Source organism: Eutrigla gurnardus (assembly GCF_963514095.1).
Source record: "Eutrigla gurnardus genome assembly, chromosome: 2".
Classification (NCBI taxonomy): domain Eukaryota; kingdom Metazoa; phylum Chordata; class Actinopteri; order Perciformes; family Triglidae; genus Eutrigla; species Eutrigla gurnardus.
In genome coordinates this window covers 27749977-27774020 of record NC_139916.1, presented here as the reverse complement: position 1 = coordinate 27774020, position 24044 = coordinate 27749977, and the positions used below count along the sequence as shown (strand labels likewise).

At 40.9% G+C, this 24044-nt stretch overlaps 1 protein-coding gene across 1 annotated transcript in view; it reads left to right on the top strand.

Annotated features, from left to right (window-relative positions):
* Positions 1–21312: 21312 nt before the first annotated feature.
* The window catches only part of ripor3 (RIPOR family member 3), a 66403-nt gene continuing 63671 nt past the window's right edge, over positions 21313–24044 (top strand). The window contains exon 1 of the mRNA XM_084025515.1: positions 21313–21551. The gene's annotated coding sequence lies outside the window, so the exon portion shown is untranslated. The remainder of the gene's footprint in view (positions 21552–24044) is intronic.

Genomic DNA, 24044 nt, shown 5'->3' with positions numbered 1-24044 from the left:
TGAAAATAAAATTCAAGTGCAAATTTAAGACACAAATATAGACTTGGGAAAAAGGAAACAAAGGAAAATCTGGCCATTAAAGTCCCAGTCGGCAAGTCTGGCGGATCGAGGGTACTCATCAGATTTTGAATGTTTACAACTCTCACGCTCCTCCCCCTCGACCCCTGAGCTCCTCCCCCTCGACTTCGTGCCCTTTGAAATCCCTTAGATCACGCCACCTTTGAAACGTGGCTCCAATGTTGACTCTGGTTTTATCACGGGCACCGTTGCCATCTTTCTTTTGTCCCTTCTTTTCCACCGGTGTTTTCTTTTCCTTGGTTGTTTTGGACCTCTTCGTTTCGTTTTTTTCACCGAGGAGCTTGTTGCTACTTCCCTCCGCCTCCCCCCTGTGATAGTGGTACGACCCGAGGGGGGAGGGGCTCTGTGTGTGCACCAACATAGCCCTGCGTGCTGATTGGACAGGATAACTATCCTACTCATACATATTCCGTAAAGTAACAATATTAAATATTGAAAATAAAATAATATTATATAATATAAAATAATAAAATATAATAATATAAAATAACATTCAAGCATACTTATGTGTTGATGTGAGGTGCTTCATCAGAGTTGCGTGAGGCAGACGTGGATGAAGTCTTTTTCCTGGGCGTAGCCTGCATGTTACAGAAACATTCTTGCCTTTAAGTTCAATGAGTGAGAAGTCGTGTCGGTATACTTCCAGTTCCAGAACGCTACCTTTGCATCTCCCCCATTGTAGCTGTCTTGTTGTGTTTGGTCATCAGAGCGTGCAGCAAGGCAGCGTGGGCAGGACATGATCCGCCCACCCAGCCAATCATCGCATTTGCAACGGTGTCATCACCCCCCCCCCCCCTCCAGGCAGCTGATGTGTGGCACTGGCCAAAGCTGACACCTTGAGCTTCATTCAACCAAATTGTAGTAACACACAACTTTACATTCTCAGTAACGGCAACGGTGTTGCAGCGATGGGAAAAGTAATTAATTGAAAAAAATAACGCTGTTAGTAACACCGTTATACTCTAACGCCATTATTACCAACACTGGGTCTCTGCAGCCCCCCCACTGGTACAACGGCGCTCCTACAGGCTGTTCAGATTCAACTCCTGTTGTTACGTAACGAAGGGAGTCATTTGCATAGACCGAACTCCTCCATGATAGGAGATATCTGAGAGGGGGCGTTCATCACCGAGGTGAAGTTCGGTGTGTCCTGATAGGCCGAACTCCTCTGATGATAGGAGATATCTGAGAGGGGGCGTTCCTCACCGAGGTGAAGTTCAGTGTGTCCTGCGGTGAGACAGCAGTGAGATAGCGGTGTTTCACAATGTCGTCGCTCACAGCTAGACACACAGATTGCTCTGTTGCTGGTTGTACAAATCAACATAAGTGCTTATATTCTGTCCCAGCTACAGAAGAACAGAAGAGTGGTTGCATTCTCAGCAGAGCAACGTTTAGACAGCTGAGATTCAGGACCATGGATGGGTTTGGGGCAATGCATATCGAATTCATACTCACGTAACCTGACATATTGAGTGAATCTGCTTAAAATAAAAAAATAAATAATTTAATCCAATTTAATTTGAATGAAAAAACTTTTTTAATACTTCATACACATATATAATGACAAATAACATGAATATAATTAGAGTTAAAATATAAATAATACCTGGAGAGACTGAGACTTTGTAATGAAGACAGAGAAGAAATGTTTAAAAAAATGTGTGACCCTGTTCTGCAATTGTTTCAAAGAAAAGACTAATGTGTCAACGTGAAACACCTTGCTGTGTGTACTTCTAATTTTACTTTTCACTTTGTACAGTTTTCTTTAAATATGTTTAGTTTATTGTAATGACTGTGGCCTTTATTATTTTCTTATCAGATGAGCTTATTCTGTTCATGTCTTATTTGTTTGTTTTGGGGTGGGGGGAGTTTTGTTTTGTTTTTGTTTGTTTGTTTTTTCTGTTTGTCTTGTGTTTTTCTTAAATTTTAAAAAAGCAATAAACATATAGATAGGGGGAAAAAAAATAATGATAGTGTTATCTTTATTTTTCCCAAACGCCAATGGGTTGTTCGGTCTATTATAGTATACAGTATATATATATTTATCGCGTTTCACAGATAGGATTTCTATACTCTGGGGGGCACTGACTCAAGTGAGTCAAGTGAGTCAAGTCCCCCGGATCAGTTTGGTGACTGACCCAGAGATCCGTGAGTCAGCACACTGACTCGTATGATGATCTTGTTGTTTGGACCACAGACAGTCTCTGGTTCCTCCACATAGTCTGGTCTGGTATGTGAGGTTCTATCGCAGACCTCTGGAGAACCACAGACTGCAACAATATTTTTTCTCCATTTCTGATTCAGTGACAACCGAAGGAATCTCAACGTTGAGGCTTTCGCATCAGAGGGTCACACAAATTATAGAAATATTTAAACTTTGCCTCATTCACGTCATTCATGCCGCCTGGCCAAAATGAAAATGTGGTGATGGCAGCATCAATCTTGAATTGAGCAACCCTGACTCTAAATTTAATTTTCAATTACGTTTCCAGAGAAATGCATTTTCCCCTGGATTACAGTTCTTCTAAACTACCTGGTTAGGTTTATTAAAAACATCATGAAGTGGCTCTGAAACAGAAACAAATCCAAACAAAAAACACAATTCCATATAAAGTCAATGCAAAGACACACTAGACGCTCTTTCGTACCAGGCGAATGATGTTACTGATGCAAACGAGGCAAACCTTTTCACTGAAAAATTTGAATGTGAAGCTCTGAAGTCAAGCCAATTAGCGTTGAGATGCTCCTCGTGTCGTCATAATAATATTAATCATCATTATTTTCAACCTGAATACAGCTCGATTGAATAAACAGCGCACCTCGGGGAGAGTTATGAACTCAAGACAGGACAGCGCTTGATTAGCTGATCTGGGACTTCAACATGTACAGATAGTGGTGATTTCAGCCACGACCTCCACAAAAACACAGCTTAAAGGTGAGGAGGCTCCTACTTCTTCAGCCCAGTGCAAATCAAAGATCATTAGATTTCTCCCTGGTAAGTATGACAGGTAACAATGAAGTGAGTTCATCTTTATCAATAGACAGTCAGTCATTACGTTCAGTAGGAGGCATGCATGTCTGAACATTAGCAACTCTGTTCGTTGATTTGTGCAGAACTTGAGTATCATTACGTTTTTAACAAAACAGAAACAGTACAATGATATTTAACACATAGGACAATGTTAATAAAATTATAAATATTGTATTTATGTCTTATCACAACATTCGTCAGCCTTGTCTGTGCCAGCATGTTTGCTGCTTACACCCACATGACGACACAACACATAAAAAGCACGGACAACTTTCTCCTGTTTTATGACTCCACGCTCCAACTATCATTCACCACTAAATGAAATCTTCTGTTTGGTCACTTCTACAGTTGAAGCAACTGCTAGGCAGGCTAGTGGCAATCATAGTGCTACAGGTTGGACGTGTCTGTCCTGACTTTCACCGTTATGTCACAACTACAACAATTTTAAATACATTTTATTTTTTAGTAGGTTAAATCTAAATAAACATAATTATTTCCATTACATTGTAAATGCCTCTATTAGACAGCTGATAGTCATTATTTCTTTATGTTATTTCTGTGTGATTTCTACCTTCAGTCTCAACTGTTGTTGTATTGATTGAAGGTCAGTCATCAGTCTTATCAGTGTAACTCAGAACTTCCTCTGTTTTGCATCTTAAAATACTCAGCAGAAATCTAACTTCTCGTTATCGTTGTGCAGTTTAATCAACTCAAGTGTGTCGTCTCTAATTTCTCTAAAGTAAGACAAAAATGATTTTGTGAATAAAACAAATAAAGATTTGCTCTTCATTTGATTTAAATTTTTGTCAAATGTCAGAATGTTTTTGGTATGATTTGAATTGCAGTTTTCTGTTATATAATAAACAAGCTGTTATGCTGGGCACAAACCAGACTCCATAGAGACGACTCAAACACAGGAACAGGTCAGATAAAACAGCCTTTACTCTGCTACTGCTCTGAGATCAGTCAGCATGGTCCAAGAGAAATCAGGCTTAAAACCAACACGGTGTAACTAATGGGAGGAAGAGCGCCGAAGCCAGACACAGAGAGAGAGAATACACAGGGTTTCTACACACAGAGAGCAGGGGTTAATTAGACACAGGTGCATGACATCAGGGTCAGGACAGACAAAGGAACCTGGCGGGAAACACACAGGGACAGGAAGTGGAACATCTGAAATGAGAGCAGAGTTATTTAACAAAATAAAACAGGAAGCCCAAAGACAGAAATGAAAATGACAGCTGAGTCTCACTCAGCGTCCATCCTTCATCTGAAGACTGATTGTGTCTCAGCGGCTGGAGCAGATCCTCCCTCAGAATATTAAATAAAAAATATAATAAATATATAAAAACATAATAAAATGCTGTCTGGGGCTCTTTTTTAACCAGATAACGTCAGTAATATCTTCTTATAATCTTTGTTGTAAACCGCAGCTGGTTGCTAGGAGCGACGAAGGTGATGCAAACAGGAAATCCTCTGTAGACCAACTCCTTTTGGAGACCGGTCGGTTCGCCCTTCGTGTCCTTAAGGACCTGGCCGACATAGACCATGAAGGACGTGTCCTCTGAAGGACGGAAACTGAAGTGGGACACGACTAAAGGAGAGTGGCGGGAAACACAAGGACAGGAAGTGGAACATTAGAACCAGAGGAAAGGGAAATAACAAAATGAAACAGGAAGCGCAAAGACAGAAATGAAACACTATAGTTGTGTCTCATCCTTCGGAGGATGTTCATGAAGAATCACTCCTTTGCAGTCCAAATATGGTCCCATCCAGTCCACAAACCAATAGGTGATGCCGCCATGATACATCCACTTCTTATATACAGCCTATGATCCAGACATCAGACAGCCAGGAAAATGCTGGGTAATGGAGTAGCCTTAGGACCTAGCTGGGTTAGCTTAGCTTCTCTCCTTCGGTGGTGTTTGGTCCGGACGGTCTGGCTGGGTGATCGGCCGAGGACGGTGACCACCTCAAGGTCTGCTGCTCTTCATCCAACCACCTCACTTCCTTTACTGATGTTGACGAGTGGATTCTGTCAGACAGACAGACAGACAGACAGACAGACAGACAGACAGACAGACAGACAGGTAGATGTACTTTATTAATCCCAAACTGGGAAATGATTATGTAGTAAATACAGTAAAAAAAAAAAAAACTTAAATACTCAATGAATCAACATATCAAGACATATATCCATAGAATATACTACAAAAACCAAACTACTGCTACTACTCACTAGTGTTTAATATAAACAGAGGGAAATGTACTTTATCTTATGCACATTAGACAAATGTGCAAATTTGCTGCAGTTTTTGTTTTGCATTGAATAAAAATGAGGTATCATGATGATGAAACCAATGTGCAAATGTGCCATGTGCAGTAAAAGCAGAACAAAACCTCTACAGCTGAGTTCCCTGTTAGACAGAGTGTTGTGTTGTGTGTGAAACACTCGGCAACAAAGACGAAAAACAACACATTCAGACAGATATCACTAGTCTATGATATATTAATATTTGATATGTTCTATTTCATTTCTGCAATAATGTGAACTCAACCACTCAGTCGTCTATGATTATATTGTTTTATACTTGTTTTTTTTACTGTCGGATTTAAAGGATTACATTTTGTTGTGAAATTCATGGGAGCTCCCATCCACAGCAGAAACATGCACCACAGCTGCTGATTCAGTAGAAACATCTAATTGTCACCTACGTGTAATGAACCTGCTTGGGCCATGAAGGATCCATCAGTTGGATCCCCTTAATCAGGAAAAGAAGGCCACATTCCTGTGCTGCATTCAAAGGAAATACGACAACCTCGTCACGGCCGCTGTGATGCGTTCAACATGCGTACGACATTGAAACGCAGCCTCTGAAGGATGGACGCTGAGTTGTAGCAGAGTGGGGTCACAACCGGGGAACCGCAGTAAATGAATAGCAACGTGCTATATCTGGTGCTCATTATCTGAACCGGTATACATAAAGCATAGGCAGCAGGTCTGGGACCAGCATCCCCTCCATCAGATGATGGACAGTCACTGTCTGCAACACACACACACACACACACACACACACACAAACAAACAACACACACACAAACAACAAAACAACCTGCCCATAAATAGAAAGGATTTGATGATCAGATGGAAGAACTTAGTCACTGTGTTGCAGAGAAGCTGCTGTTTGATCAGATGTGTCGCTGCACAACAGACGTTTAAAAAGTGTAAATGTCAACATACCCGAGTGCAGACGTCCTATATTTACATGTGTGAGTCAGTGCTAAACGCTGCGAGGTGCAGTCACAGTGCAGCAAATGTTGGAGGCAGACGAGCATCCATGCATACATAATTAGTGCAGCAGCCATTGTGGTGTTTACCTGACTCTGTCTAAATGATGTCTCTGTGGGTTGGAGGGATGAGAGCAGCGTCGCGTCACGCATGTAAAAAAAACGTGGCTTTCTGTTCCACCTGCATGTGGATGTGAATACCAACCACTGTGCTGCTGCCTTCAAGTCTCCTTTAATAGATGCATCAGAAACGCTGCTTCACTCACTCTGAACACTGCAGCACATCATTTACATCTGAACACACATAATCTAATTGTGAAAATAACACCTGCAGACTTCTGTCCGTGGCTAATTTCCCATGCTGCTGCACCAAACTGCATCATATCTTGTTCTCAGTCCCAACGTGTCAAACGGCAGCTTGGTCAGAGTTCCACTGCTTCAACGTTTCACTTCTTCTTCTTTCCCTTCTGCACCGTAGACTGTCTAAGAAGTGGACACCCATTGCTTTGTGGACTACAGTTTTAAAGCCTCAAGTTCATCATTTTGGCTGTCGCCATCTTGGATTTTTGCAACCAATAAACAGAAGTGACCATATTTGGACTGTGGAGGAGCAATGGGTGGATCCAATGAACACAAGCAGCAGAGCAGCAACCTTACTGGATCTGGATCCATCTGGATTCTGGTGTGAAGCTGCTAACAAAGTTAGCTTCATAATTCAAGGTCAACTTTACAGCTAAGTGTTGAAGTTGTCTTAGTATCTGACTGCATTGGTAGTCATCCCCTGCTTTCTGGTCTGTTTGACTCTAAATGCACCATAATGTACTAAATGAACATCATGCTGGATTGAAGAAGACTTGAAACTAGAGATTGAGAAACTCATGTTTACAGTGTTTACTGAGATAATAGATCAAGTGAGAAGTAGGCTTATTTCCTTATAGACATCCATGCAATCAGAGATGAGTCGCCCCCTGATGGCCAGCAGAGAGAATGCAAGTTTAAGGCACTTCAATTTTGGCTTCACTTCTCAGAACAGAGGTTGACGCCTGATTAGCATGTCTCAGTGACGGCGTGTCAACATGCACTCGTTACATGCATAGTGTCTTTTCAAAATAAACATCACAGGAAGTCAGGTTTAGGAAGAGTGTGGTTGACGTTAACTTGACTGACTAAGGAGTCATGTGACGAGTGAGTGACAAACGACTGACATGACAAAGCATGGAATATGGCAGGCAGCCAGAAGGAGGCGGCTGACACAAACGTTTCCTTTTAGTTTTGACAAGGAACACTAACGGCAGGTCTTTGATTGACCCGTCGACCTCACCATCCTCCCTCCCTGTGTGGACCATCTCTCTGTTTGTATTAAAAAGCACTAATATCAACCTTTTACCATCGATATAAGAGTTATTGACCTTCAGTTTGTTCACTTAATTGAATTGTTTTGGTAAATCCTGTTAAGTGATGAACGCTGACCAATAATATTATTTAACCTGCAGGGTTTAGACTTTGATCAGTCAAAGCTGAACTACTGCAGGTCGGCTGCTGCAACATCTCAACAATCACGAAGACGAAGAAGAGGAGGATGAAGGACATTTAGTGTGGGATTGTTCTAGTTTAATTAAGCGTATTGTTGTTTCCTGTATTTTGTGATTAATGAACTAAATCTCCTAATTTATCTGAATGTTGTTTATTAAAATACCTTTCCAATTAACTTTCTAATGCTTATTAACAGTTTAACGTTGAAATATTGTATTGTATATGTATTTGATATGCACTGTGCTGTACATTTCCATTCAAATATACTTACTCTGGGAAAGATTTTTTCATTTATTTCACATAACGAGCTAATTGTGCTAATTATGCAAATTTACCAACATGTAACTCCTAGCAACCAAGTTAGCGTTCATCCACAAGGCCTGTAGCTTTGTTTCCGATTATAACAGCTCATTGGAATCTCTTTCATCGGGTTCAAGGAGCCAAACTACGAGCTCTTCCTCCAAATGACACGTCAGACGAGGAACTTTATGCTGAATGCAGCGTTCACACACAGCGTTTGGTCGAGGAAGAGTTAAATTATTCTGCATCTGTTCATGCAGCACAGCAATCCCCACAGATCCTGGCTGCCTTCTCCTTCCTCCCTCTCCTCTTCCTCCCTCCTCCTCCTCCTCCCCTGTTGGCCCTGAGCCCAGACTGAGCTGGAAGCAGGAACAGATTTTTTTTCAGCTCTTTTCTTCCCCCTCAATAAAAAACGCTCAGATCATGTGTTTCTTTAGTTTTTATTCATCAGATGTGGAGCCCTTCGTCTTCTCTCGTGGCGTCCTCGCCTCGACCTACACCTCAACACAGGAGGAAACGGAGCACGCGTCATTTACTAATAATAATCCGTCGTATGTTGGTGAACCTCCGCCCACCTCCAGCGTCTCTGTCTCTTCTCCCTGTTGGAAACATCAGCGTCTTGTATTTCTGCTGCAAGTAAACAAGCTCAGCATTCACATGGAGAGTGAAGTGACGCAGCCGGAGAGGTGCAGATGCTTCATTAAAAGATAATGAACAGACTTAAAGTACGAAAATGCATGACTCAGCGTTCCTAAATCCATCAAATTAACATCAAACGCAATTTATGAATAGAGACTTTTAAATGGTTGTTAAATATAAGCTTCTATAGGAACGTTCTCAGCAAAGCTCTCAGCATCTTTAAACTTTTACTTTGTAAAAGGTAATTTAACAGAAAGGTTTCATCTGGTAACGCGTCAAATAATACAGCACCAAAATTCACACCCTGCCGCTCCACGTTCCCCTCCAGCAACACTTCATCACGTGACAATGACGGCGTGTCCACTTGTGTCGTAAAAGACAATACAAAAAGTTTAGGCAAGAAAACCACTAAGTTAGGTTAATTTGACATGGGACATTTATGTGAGGACATTTTTTGCAACGTGAGACATTTTTTTGATAAGCGAGGACATCTTGACTGACTAAAGAGTCACGTGACCTTTGACATTAACCATTTACGTTAGGACTGATGTGACAAAGTGTCAACGTTTCCTTTGAGTCTCATGTAGGACACAAACAGCAGTCTCCTGGACTACAGTCTGTTTGACCCATCCACCTTCCCTCCCTCCCTGTGTGGACTATCTCTCTATGTCTGTTGCTCTACCCATAATGCAGCAGGTGGCTGCTTCACATACAAACGCTCACAAAATACAGAAGAGTAAATATGTGTTATAACAAGCAGCTTGTTAACGATCTCGTAGTGTCTGTCGTTTTATTTGAGCTTTTAATTCAGAAGCATTTCAAAGAATTCCTTTAATTGGATGAACTGAAACTTTAACTTGTATTTTCTACAGATATATATACCTGTGTAAGTGGTCAACACAGTAATAGTGTAATAGCAGACATATAAAGATGATACTAGAAGACAACAGTAAACGTGTTCCTTCTATATCAGGGATGCCAGGGTGAAATTGGACAGGGGGCCAGATTTTTTTCAAGTGAGACCTCAGGGGGCCGGATTACACTTTCGGACTGAAAAGGCCAAACATTGACTCAACACATGGATAGGTAGGCTATTATTTTTATAAATTATTCATGAAGGCCTACACATCAAAAAGAAATTGCATTGGCACCTAAATAGCCTCACAATGAGGCCTAAATGACATACATTACAAAGGAGGATGATTGACAGGCGCTCTCCTTCATACAATCACGTGCACACTACATGGCTGCACCTGATTGGACGATCGCTTTCACAGCTGTCCTGTCTGCTCCCGGATTTCAAACAGACCAACATGGCGGCTCGTTTGAAAACTCTCTTATTTTACGACAATAGTTCACCGAAACGTGTTTCTGAAAACATTTTAAGCGAGAAATAAGCTATGCAGTTGCTTAATCTGTCTTTATTTTAGATGGACAACATTCACTTTAAAAGATTTTCGAGAGCTTGCGGGAGGCAGCGGCGCACCGTGAGTCGAATGCATTGCAGGGCATACCGTAAATCCTTTAATATAGCCTCAGCCAACCTGACTGAATGAATGGGAAAGGTGGAAATAACGCTGCCTGTCGACACTCGCCAATGTGACTGGCCGGTAATAGAATACAGGCCAGTATTAGAGGATTTACGGTATATATATATTTAAAAAAAAAATAGATAAAATAATAATTAAAAAAAATATTCTCCCCTTATCACCCGCGGGCCGGATGTGACGTACGGTGGGCCGTAACCCTGGCATCCCTGTTCTATATGTTGTATGTTTTCTCTTTTCTGTCACTTTTTGATCTGTAGTGTTTTTTGTGGGATGTGAGTATTTTTGGTTGCATATGTTCCTCAACATGTTGCTTACTTAACGTCGAAAAACAAGAAATCATTTGTAGTTCTCGAAGCTGAAGAGTTATGTTTATATGTTGCTTTATTAGAGGGAATACTGCAGCTAATATAATGAGAACTGTAAGGATTCAACTGGTCTCAGGAGCAGCTCACAGTCAGGACTTCAGTACTATACTAAGTGTAACTGTAGGTAGAGCACAGTGCTAACACGCTAACAGTGATGAGAGCTTCATATTCATATTAATACATTTATGTACTCACGGTTCAGTACATGTATTTATAGTCAGCTGCTAGAGCTGCAACTAGTTCATGTCCAAGTACACGTGCTGCTATTTTCAGACCGTGTCCACACTCAGCTGCAGGTTTCTGAGGGGAAAATATATTTAATAATACAAAATAATAATTATAATAATGATAATACATTTAATGTATGTATCACATTTTAAATACAAACACAATCTCAAGATGCTTCACATACTGTAGGACAAAAAGAATTATAGTGTAACGTTAAAACAATTTACATTTGAAAGATTTCAATGAAAACCTTTCAAGTTTAAAAGTAATATTCTTATTCAATAAGTTGACCAAATATGTTTGTTCTGCTTCTTGATTATGATCAGATTGATTATCATAGATATACAGCATCACTTCACGTCGGTGTGAATGTGAATGATATCAGCTATTTACCCGCTTAGGGATTCAGGTTTGAGTTTGGACCCTCGCATCTTCCTCTCATCATCTTATAACGTTCAAACTAAACCATTTACACCAAACAAGCACGCACTTGCATTAAATTGCTCATGTACACTTTTACTTTAAGTCTGAAATATTAGTTAAAACAAATAAACATTTATTCTTAATGTTGCTGTTTTGTGTGCATCAACACATTTTTTTAATTAAATTGTATTTACTATAACTGTCTTGCATATATTCAGATTACAAACCATTACTTGGGTCATTCACTTGTACTGTTTAACCAAAGAAATAAAATAACTACCGTATTTCATATAGTGTTATTATTTACCCATTTGTGTCTGAATGTGCTTGAAGCTTTAACTCCACCCTTGCTAATTGTATACATTTCTATTCTATTTTATTCTGTTTGGTTGTTCATTATCCTTGTGCTAATACATTTAAAAATTAAAAAAGGTATGTGTATGACCTAATGTAAAGGAAAATGAACCTGGGTATTTTATTTTTGACTTACTTTATTATCGATTTACATTACAAATCATCAGTTCCATCACTTGTACCATCATCCTGCTACATTGCTGCATTGTTACTGTGTTTAAACAAAGAAACAAAATAACAAAACCAACAAAGAAAAAAGGGGGATGGTTTCCGACACACCTGAAGGTCAAAAGCAGCTCTGCTGTCACTCATTTGTGTAGCCACAGTCAGACACAGCTTGGCTTCTGCACTTCCTCTCTGGCAGCCATGTTGGCTCCACGGTCTGGTCCATGGTTGTTGCCATGGTAACCGATGCTGATCCGCTGAGTGTTGGGCACGTCGCCCTGGCACCACTGTGGAGGACACTCTAACAGCAGAATGAGATTAAAGAACAACTGAAACACAGAAATAACAAATATCCATCACGCTCTGCAGTCTGTCATTGTTGCTCAGCACCTGCTGTAGTGTTGTTAGGCCTTTCTCTCACTATCATCCTGTCACAGTGTAAATCTGGCTTCAGCTGTTCTCTGTTTAGAAGACACTGGAATGATCAGCAAGGACAGAGAAAAAGCCATGTTGTTCTCCAGATGTTCAACCTGCAGTGGAAAACGTTCTCGTCTAACAGCAGAGGGCATCGTGGTATAACAGGAGAGGATTCTTCCCGCTCACTTCCACAGTCACAACAAAGCATCTCATCTGGCCACATATGCATTATTAACACTGAAAGCCCGATTTAAACTGTTGGAATTATTATTATTATTTATGTGAATAAATTGTCTTTGGGTGACATGGAACCCACCAAAGTCAGCCCCGTACCAGGCATGGAGAAAAATGTTATATTTCCGAGGTCCCATGCTCATGCGGGCTTCAATAGCACCCATGTAAATGATGCATTTGTTTTTTTCTGCCGATCCCTGGTCACAATATTCACCTATTCAAAAAGCCTTTATGAAACAAAAAACCTTCAGCTGTAAGTCGATAGGTGAGGGGAAACCTATGGTTGACAATATAGAACAGAAAAAGACTCCCAAACATTGTTTTCTCCAATTCTATGCAAAATATTTAATGACAAAAGTAATTTACCAACTCGGCGTTTGCCTCTCGTCAGTCAGTGAGGCAAAAACGGAGTCTAAGACCAAACGCAAAGCACATTTTTCACGCAGTGCTATTGCAGGTGCTGAGCAACAATAACAGACTGCAGAGCGTGATGGATATTTGTTATTTCTGTGTTTCAGTTGTTCTTTAATCTCATTCTGCTGTTAGAGTGTCCTCCACAGTGGTGCCAGGGCGACGTGCCCAACACTCAGCGGACACTCAGCAAAGACACAACTAGGCGCGAATGAGGCAAGTGTTGTATTTCGTATGATGCTAAAGCCTATTAGCACTAAGATTCACTATCTACAATAGAACCTCACATTAGTCCAGGGGCGGAATGAAACTGTATAAACCAGAGACTGTTTGTGGTACAAACAAGGTCGCTGTCGTATTTATGGCCAGATCACAATAAATTAAGTGTTTATGGAGCAGCTACAGTTGGCCTATCTTCAGTTGATCTAATTATGAGTTATTTCAACATCCTTTTTATCTGTCTATGGCAATTAAATCACAGCTAAATAGTACATTTCGGGTTCATCCAGCTGTAGTAAACCAGCCAATGTGTGTCTAGCCACATCCAGTGAATCCAGCTTGGTGAAATTCATAGAGAACTCTGGATGATGTTATATAGTCAGACAGGACGGTGTTTGGTTTTCTTGTGTTTCTGGGACTTCAACATGTTCAAAGCAGCAATAGTGGTGATTTCAGCCATGATGGATAATGTCCGTGTCTACATGGAGGGAAGCCCAACCTACTCTCCGGCCAGCTAGCGCAAGTGATGTGAATAAACACAAATGATCCCGTGAATAAACACAAATGATCCTGCGGTCAAAGTTGGGCAAGTATGAGGCCCTAACACTTGTTCTATTTTTAGCTCTTACTTTATCAGCAATGATACGTTGTGGTTTCTTTGTTTCCTTCTTTTGACAAATGTACTTATTGTAAGTCGCTTTGGACAAAAGCGTCTGCTAAATGACCTAAATGTAAATGTAAATGTAAGTAACGCAAGGCTTAAAAACACGGTGTTACAAACAGGAGGAAGAACGCTGACTTGACACAGAGAAACCTAAACAAACAGAGAGACAGAATACACAGGGTTTCCACACTCAAGGAGCAGGGGTTAATTAGACACAGGGGCCTCACATAAGGGTCAGGACTGACAAAGTAACAGGAAGTGGAACAGCTGAAAGAGAGGAGAGGTAAAAAAAACAAAATAAAATAGGAAGTACAAAGAAAATAAATAACACTATAGTAGTGTACCAAGTCAGGACAACCGAGCAGTCTACAGAGGATGTCCTGTTTGTGTCACCAGCTCACCACCCTTTGCTGCTCCCGTTGCCTAGCAACCAGCTACTGAATCAGGAAAAGCAGGCTGCAGAAAGAGTCTTTGAAATGGGACAGCCTGGACTGAGCCGCTGTGATGCATTCGATCTTCAGATGGATGGACGCTGTACTGGGACACGACTATTGTTTCGATAGACCTTCATCATGTGACTTTACAAGACAATAAAAGAGCATGACTTAATGTTGGTAGACGCACATGGACCAATCAGGTCACGCTACAAAATTACATGAGTCAATCAATTCAGAATCATCATCATCACATTATGGCTACACATTAAAACATTAATAATGCAAGTCCAGAAGACAGTCTACGAGCTTAAGTGCTCTATATAACCAATAATATCATGACATCATCCATCAACCAATCAGAGCTACAGAAGATAAGCTTTCCAACCATCAAATCAACTTCATGTCCGGCCTGATATCCTGTTGCTCACCATACGGAGGGTAATGAATCTGGAGATGATGTTTCAGTAAGGCTTTAACAAACTAGATTGATTTCAATGATAATTACAACTGATCACAACAAGCTCTGTGAATTATCGCCAGGAAAAGGGTCATGATGTTGGTTTTGTTGTCTAAACCTAACGTTGGTTTTGTTGTCTAAACCTAACGTTGGTTTTGTTGTCTAAACCTAACATTGTTTTTTTTTACTAAACCTAACGTTGGTTTTGTTATCTAAACCTAACGCTGGTTTTGTTGTCTAAACCTAACGTTGGTTTTGTTATCTAAACCTAGCGCTGGTTTTGTTGTCTAAACCTAACGTTGGTTTTGTTGTCTAAACCTAACATTGTTTTTTTTTACTAAACCTAACGTTGGTTTTGTTATCTAAACCTAACGCTGGTTTTGTTGTCTAAACCTAACGTTGGTTTTGTTATCTAAACCTAACGCTGGTTTTGTTGTCTAAACCTAACGTTGGTTTTGTTATCTAAACCTAACGTTGGTTTTGTTGTCTAAACCTAACGTTGGTTTTGTTATCTAAACCTAACGCTGGTTTTGTTGTCTAAACCTCACGTTGGTTTTGTTGTCTAAACCTAACATTGGTTTTGTTTAAACTTACCGTTGGTTTTGTTGTCTAGACCTAACATTGTTTTTTTTGTATAAACCTAAAGTTGGTTTTGTTGTCTAAGCCTAACGTTGGTTTTGTTGTCTAAACCTAACATTGGTTTTGTTGTCTAAACCTAACGTTGGTTTTGTTGTCTAAACCTAACATTGGTTTTGTTGTATAAACCTAAAGTTGGTTTTGTTGTCTAAACATAATGTTGGTTTTGTTGTCTAAACCTAACGTTGGTTTTGTTGTCTAAACCTAACATTGGTTTTGTTGTCTAAACCTAACATAGTCACTATGACAAACATGATTTGTAAACATTTGGAAGGTAAGGGAACACATGCTCAGCTTTTATTTGTAGATTTCTCCTCTGCTTTTAACACAATTCAACCCCACATTTTAACAGAAAGACTATTAGAGCAATTTGATTTGAGCAAAAATATTGTGGGCTGGGTTTTAGATTTTTTAACTAATAGGACACAAAGAGTGCGAGTCAATGGAGTATTGTCTGACCAGATCTGTTCCTCCACTGGCTCCCCTCAGGGCTGTGTTCTGTCCCCTCTTCTGTTCATTCTTTACACCAACATGTGTCGCAGCAGCAGGGAGGACAGATTCATTTTAAAGTATGTTGATGATTCTGTCATTGTCAGCCTGCTACAAGGTAATGAGACAGGCCATGGACCAGTTGTCCAGGATTTTGTAGATTGGTGTGAGCGGTCCTTCCTACAGATGAACGTTTCCAAAACAAAAAATATGTATGTAGACTTTAGGAAACTCTCCAGGGCTAAGGAACCAACCAGTATAAATGGTCAGATAGTGGAGTGTGTAGACAACTACAAATACCTTGGGACCATCATTGACAGCAAGCTAAGTTTTGAGGCAAACTGTGAGACTGTGTATAAAAAGGCGAACCAGCGCCTACATTGTCTAAGGAAACTGTCCTCCTTCCATATAGACAGAAAGATGCTCACTATGTTTTACAGATGCTTCATTGAATCTGTAATTTCCTTTAGCCTGGTGTCCTGGTTCAGCAACCTACCCCTAAAAAATAAAAACTCACTGAATCAGATTGTTAGGTCAGCTGAACCTAGAAACCCTTTACACTAGGCAGCTACAGAGGCTAGTTGGGTCCATCCTAGAAGATGGATCCCACCCACTCCATGGTGAATTCCAGCTCCTTCCATCAGGCCGTAGGTTTAAAATGCCTGCAGGTAATACCAAAAGGTATAGAGGTAGTTTTGTTCCCTCAGCTATTAAGACTCTGAACAATACTAATTTATTTAATTATTTATTGACCCAGCTTTTTTGTATTGATATGGTGGTTTTTACTCTGTTCATCAACGTTTTTTTTTTATAGTACTATTGTGTACTTGTGTACTTTTTATCAATATCTCTATGCCTGGAGCACTTGTTGTTACTGTTATGTCATTGTCTTCTGTCAATGTTGTCAATGTTGTTGTGGTATGTCATTGTCTCCTGTCAATGCTGTCAATGTTGTCTGTGTGTAATGTGTGTATGCAGCCCACTCTTTCTACCTGCAACCAAATCTACCCTTGGGTACAAATAAAGTTACCTTACTTATTGGTTTTGTTGTCTAAACCTAACGTTGGTTTTGTTGTCTAAACCTAACGTTGTTTTTTTGTCTAAACCTAACGTTGGTTTTGTTGTCTAAACCTCACGTTGGTTTTGTTGTCTAAACCTCACGTTGCTTTTGTTGTCTAAACCTGACGTTGGTTTTGTTTAAACCTAACGTTGGTTTTGTTGTCTAAATCTAACATTGGTTTTGTTGTCTAAACCTAATGTTGGTTTTGTTGTCTAAACCTGACATTGTTTTTTTTGTCTAAACCTAATGTTGGTTTTGTTGTCTAAACCTAACATTGTTTTTTTTGTCTAAACCTGACGTTGGTTTTGTTTAAACCTAACGTTGGTTTTGTTGTCTAAATCTAACATTGGTTTTGTTGTCTAAACCTAATGTTGGTTTTGTTGTCTAAACCTAACATTGTTTTTTTTGTCTAAACCTAATGTTGGTTTTGTTGTCTAAACCTAACATTGTTTTTTTTGTCTAAACCTAACATTGGTTTTGTTGTATAAACCCAAATTTGGTTTTGTTGTTTAAACCTAACGTTGGTTTTGTTGTTTCAACCTAACGTTTTTTTTGTCTAAACCTAACGCTGGTTTTGTCTAAACTTAACGTTGGTTTTCCACTCAAACTGGTCCTCAGAAAGATAGAAGTTACAGCACACACACAAGCAGTCAGCTGTTATGAGTGTGTGTAGAGGGATGACCGGACGCCTCAGATACACAGGAAGCATCCTTATCTCTGACCTCCATGTGTTTGTGTGTGTGTGTGTGTGTGTGTTATGAGGTGAATTTGCCAGCTGGAGTAAACATCAGTGTGTGTTTGTGTGTTAACAGACAGCTGATTGTGTGTGGGTGTGTACGGTATGTCTCTAAAATATGACACAAATATTTGTATATTTTAAACCTTGTTGGTGTGTGTGTGTGTCTGTGTGTGTGTGTGCTTTGATGGCAGCAGATCCTTCGTGTGTCAAACACTAAAATTTTCATATTGTAGCCTTTAATATTTACTTTATTAACTGACAGTTTTAATATTTTCAAGATTTACGTTTACGTTTAGAATGTAGAGGCTAAGTCCCGCCCCTTCCTGTGTCCCCATGTGACCTTATTTTAGAATAAATATGTACAGTAGTCAACGGTAAAAGACAAATAATGTTTTGACCCCATTTGAATTGTACCATGAATTCCACATATGATGTTTGTCACCTGTCAAACAAAATGTGCCTGAAAGTTTGTCAGGTATCATTTAGTTTAGTGAACTATACCTCTTGTCTCACACAACGTATGTCACCACATACAATTTAAACTGGATCAAAATAGTATTTGTCTCTCTCTGTTGACTTTCCAAAACGATGCCCCATGTTGGAAACAGGAAGGGGCGGGGCTTAGCCTCTCTAGAACTATTGTGTTAAAATCTATTTGCAAACACTTAAAACTTGGTTGACAGATGTATTTCCACCACCTGAGGCCTGTACTACCAAGCAAGTTCAACATACCAAGGGTATCTTTCAGAGATAAGTAAACCTAACAAAGGCAATCGGAGATAAGCGGTCACACGAAGCTGGTTATCAACTCAAGTCAACCAGGGTTTCCCTTTCCAGCTATGAGCGCGTGCACATGAAAGAGGCAGCGTTTGGACCATTTGACCAATCACAAACATGGATCAGTCTACGGCAGCGGAGCGGTGTATTTCACGTACGAGGAGCGAACCATAATCTCACAGAAATACGAAGAAATGAATATAATACAGGCAAAAAGCAACAGTTTCATCTGTAATATGTAGGAAGGACAGCTGGCAAAAACTCGCCGACTGTGTGAATGCGGAAGTCGTATTAATAGCATTAATAGTAGTATAATATGACTACCCCATCATAAGCACACTAACAGATCTGACTGATTGAATGGGTACGTTAACTGAGCTGATAGCTCAGTGGTAGAGTTACCGCCCCATGTACTGAGGCTCCCTGCAGCGGTCCCGTTACGTGTATTCTTATACATTTACATTTAGGTCATTTAGCAGACGCTTTTGTCCAAAGCGACTTACAATAAGTACATTTGTCAAAAGAAGGAAACAAGGAAACCACAACGTATCATTGCCGATAAAGTAAGAGCTAAAAATAGAACAAGTGCTAGGTCCTCATCTGAGTAAAGTAGTACCTAAAGAGCAACAGTGCTATGATCAGAGTGCTATAGGTAAGTTTTTTTTTTTTAGGTGAAGTCTGAACAGGTGAGTCTTGAGCCTTTTCAGAAGTTGGCAAGTGACAAGTGACATTGGTCGGGAGTTCGTTCCACCACTGAGGAGCAGAACAGAGAGTCTGGACTTTGCTGAGCGACATTTATAACGTGGTGTTTCACAACAATATCAGCCCTGATTCTTTCAGCTGCAATCCCAGCGGGGTAAAACGGATTGGGAGCAAATCAAATAAATATAAAAACATAATTCAAAGTGGTAAGTAGGCTGTACGCTGACAAAGAAAAGTCTTTCCCTCCAATCAGAATCTGTATCTAATGTAAGATATGTCCCTGACTATGTAAACATAGTCAGGGACAGAAAAGGGTTTTGCCGGTGTCTGAACACTCTATTGTTCTCCTCTGAGACCCTCTCATGATCACGATTCTTTAAAAAAAAAAATGTATTCAAGACAGCTGATTGGTCAGTAGGTGGTGTTTTCCTCCACGTTGATCTCTTATCAGGAACATAACCTGCTCCGAAGCAGGTTAGCTCCACAGCGTAAGTTACCATGGCGATCTACCCCGGTAAGAAGTGAACCAGCGTCGCAGGACGGAAAACCCAGGGTTAACGCTTAAGTTACCTCGCTAAGTTGTTCCAAAGGGTCAACAACAATCCCATATAGATGTAAACTTCAACTTCCGTCATGTTGTTGGGGTGTCAGATATGTGTGGTCATCTATATTTATACGTGGAAACTAACTACATGCAAGTTTCTTGTCCAAGTTGGCCCATGATAGAGAGAAACCTCTCCCTCTAAATAAATTCCTGCCTCCTCATCACAGACATTTGAGCCTTGCTGCTGTAACTTGGCACCAAATTCCATTGAAGTTCCTGCAGATTTTGAGACGTCCTGCTAATCACCAAACACACATCAAACCAAACACACATTAGGTTAAAACTGGCGTCACATCCCAGTTTCACAAACCGTGAGGACATTGACTTCAGTCACTCTCATGAGGTTATTTCACACCAGCTGCTTCTAACAACTGGTCTCGTGTCTCTGTCCTTTCTAAAATGTATTTGACAGTGTGGACACAGAGATGGGAATTGAACCCGGGACGTTGTGATAAAGTGGCTGTAACACTAATAATGATTATCAAAAAATACCACTCAAACAAAACTGCAAACACGGAATGTGAGAGATGTTACTCGTATCATCTTTATATTTCAGCTATTCAATTAAATGTGTTAGCTGGCAGCTTTCACAGGTTCGTTTCTGTAGAAAATACTTACCAGACACAAAAGGATTGGTGTCCACATATATGAATCACATTTTGGGGCTATTTTAACAATCTGCTGTGTTGGCCATGTAGGTATGAGGATGTGAGCTGAAGTTTTAAAGGTTCATTTATTCGTGTGAGAAACACTAGTGAAAAGAGGTTTAGATTCCTATATTCATATTCCACAGTATCCCAGTTTATGACCAGATTATTCCATCATAACTAAACCATTCGGTTCACCTCTCCAGCCAATCAATATGCTGCCTTTACTTTCTTCTATCCCGTGTTTAAAGTTACACAGCCGATGTCTCCAGACATGTAGAAGGAGTGATGAGTCTCCTTCCAGTGTGCCATGTTTATTCTCATAAAGCAGCAGTGTTGGTGATGCATGTGGTCTGAGCTGCAGCCAAGTCCTTTAGTTTAAAGCCAAGGGGGGAGGGGAAGCCTTCAGAAACATTTACATTCACTCCGACAGAAGAAAATGTGGAGAAAGAAAGTAATGGGAGGAGAAAGAGGAGTGAAAACGACTGGAGGACGGTTGTTGGGAAACAGAGGAACAGTTTTCTCAAGAGAGCAGAAGGAAAGGAGAAGAAAGGAAAGATTTATCAGAGAAGTAAATGAAAGAAGGAAAATGACAGAGAATCTCCAGGACTGATGTAAGGAAAAAAAGGAGGAGAAAGGAGGAGCTGAAGGAGGAGAGGCATGAGGAGAAAGAGTTACCGATAATGAGAAAGACAAGTGCTGAAGGAGCAATCAGAAAACATGAAGGAGAAGAACGAAAGGCTTTACTACGTTAACTGAGTGGTGGGGAGTCCTGAAAGAGGAGGAGACGCAGAAAAGGGGAGGGGAGGAGGAGCTGAGGGGAGACGCAGAGCTGGAAAATAAAGAGAAGAGGAGGTGGGCTGAGGAGACGAAGGGAAAAGAACTTATTCAGGGACATCGCTGTGAAACTCTCTGCTGCAACACTGAACGCTATCAGGACCAAACAGACAGCTGCCAAACCCACGACACACACACATACACACGCACGCACACACGCACACACACACACACACACACACACACACACACACACACACAGTTGGCTATGAGGCCGGTTGTTGTGGACAACTCATTGGAGTGACACTCAGTTCTTCGTCCTGTCCGGTAAGTTTAATATGATTTCTATATTATTATTCAGTGTTTATTATTGAAAATATATATATGTTTTGTTGTTGCGTAAAAGTAGTGTTTGTTTTGTTGAATTAACCTAATGTTCTTTTGTTGAATAAACCTAACATTTATTTTGTCCCCGAAAAGTAACGTTTGTTTTGTTTTCTCAAAGTAACGAAATATCCATGTTGTTGGCTAAAAGTAGTGCTCATTATGTTTTCTAAAAGTAACTTTAATTTTGTTTCCTAAAAGTACATTATTTTTGTTGTTCTCTAACCTTCTCTAACCTAACGTTTATTTAGTTGCCTAAAGTAAGGTTTGTAACGTTCTAATTACAGTAGAGTTTGGTGTCTATTATGTCCCCTTGGGAGCGTTTCTTATTCGTTGTGCTTCTGGAGAACAACAGAGAGGTTTCCTATAAAGTCTGTGATATAAAGAACGTGAGATCGTTCATGTGAATATTGAAAGTCATCCAGGTCCTGGTAACCATGGAAGCGTTACCCTAGACAACTAAACAGTTGGTTTGTTGTTGTTTAGGGACAAACAATCAGCTGTCAGTGTTTGTTGTTGTTCTCAGGCTCATTGTCCCTGTCATTTTATCACATCATATCTTCTGTGTCCTCCAAATCTGAGGCCATGGTTCTCGACCGGAAAAAGGTGGCTTGCTCCCTCCAGGTCGGGGGGGAGTTCCTGCCTCAAGTGGAGGAGTTTAAGTATCTTGGGGTCTTGTTCACGAGTGAGGGAAGGATGGAACGTGAGATTGACAGGCGGATCGGTGCAGCGGCTGCAGTAATGCGGTCGCTGTATCGGTCCGTCGTGGTAAAGAGAGAGCTAAGCCGAAAGGCGAAGCTCTCGGTTTACCGGTCAATCTACGTTCCTACCCTCACCTATGGTCATGAACTTTGGGTCATGACCGAAAGAATAAGATCCCGGATACAAGCGGCCGAAATGAGCTTCCTCCGCAGGGTGGCGGGGCGCTCCCTTAGAGATAGGGTGAGGAGCTCCGTCACACGGGGGGAGCTCGGAGTAGAGCCGCTGCTCCTCCACATCGAGAGGAGCCAGTTGAGGTGGCTCGGGCATCTGCATCGGATGCCCCCTGGACGCCTCCCTCGGGAGGTGTTCCAGGCATGCCCCACCGGGAGGAGACCCCGAGGTAGACCCAGGACACGCTGGAGTGACTATGTCACCCGGCTGGCCTGGGAACGCCTTGGGGTCCTCCCGGAGGAGCTAGGGGAAGTGTCGGGGGAGAGGGAAGTCTGGGCGTCCCTGCTCAGGCAGCTGCCCCCGCGACCCGGTACTGGATAAGCGGAAGAAAATGGATGGATGGATGGATGGATCTTCTGTGTCTGCTGTTATTGATGAGGAACATTAATGCTTTTGTCCACTTGGTTAGTTTTATTGTCTGATTCTCAGCAGAAACATTGTTGGTACATAGAAACTGTTTGCGTTCGCTTTAACAGCTTTTCATTCATTCAATCGTCTCCAACCTTTCCTCCTCCTCCTCTCTTCTTCCTCTCCTCTGCCTCTTTCTCCACCTTACTTCTTCCCCTCCTCCTCCTCTTTCTTCCCACCTCCCTGTTGGGTGGAGGTTTTGGTCTTGTATCCTGATGCCCATCAGTGTCTCATGAACATCCTCTCTCCTCCTCCTCCTCTACAAGTGTAAATGTCTTCCTCACTCACTGGTTTCACTGGTTGCCCTCTTTGTGTCAACAATGGTTTCCTTGACCTTGATGATGGCGGCGTGTCAATGAATGACAAGATTAGCAGAGTAAGTCTTTGTGGTCTTAACAAGGCATTTGTTGCTTTTATTGTCTTTCTGGTGAATTGATGACACTGAAGTGTTGTGTTCATGGTCTTATTGTGTGATGACACTGACGTGTTGTGTTCATGGTCTTATTGTGTCTGATGACACTGACGTGTTGTGTTCATGGTCTTATTGTGTCTGATGACACTGAAGTGTTGTGTTCATGGTCTTATTGTGTGATGACACTGACGTGTTGTGTTCATGGTCTTATTGTGTGATGACACTGAAGTGTTGTGTTCATGGTCTTATTGTGTGATGACACTGACGTGTTGTGTTCATGGTCTTATTGTGTGATGACACTGAAGTGTTGTGTTCATGGTCTTATTGTGTGATGACACTGACGTGTTGTGTTCATGGTCTTATTGTGTGATGACACTGAAGTGTTGTGTTCATGGTCTTATTGTGTCTGATGACACTGACGTGTTGTGTTCATGGTCTTATTGTGTCTGATGACACTGACGTGTTGTGTTCATGGTCTTATTGTGTCTGATGACACTGAAGTGTTGTGTTCATGGTCTTATTGTGTCTGATGACACTGAAGTGTTGTGTTCATGGTCTTATTGTGTGATGACACTGACGTGTTGTGTTCATGGTCTTATTGTGTGATGACACTGACGTGTTGTGTTCATGGTCTTATTGTGTGATGACACTGACGTGTTGTGTTCATGGTCTTATTGTGTGAT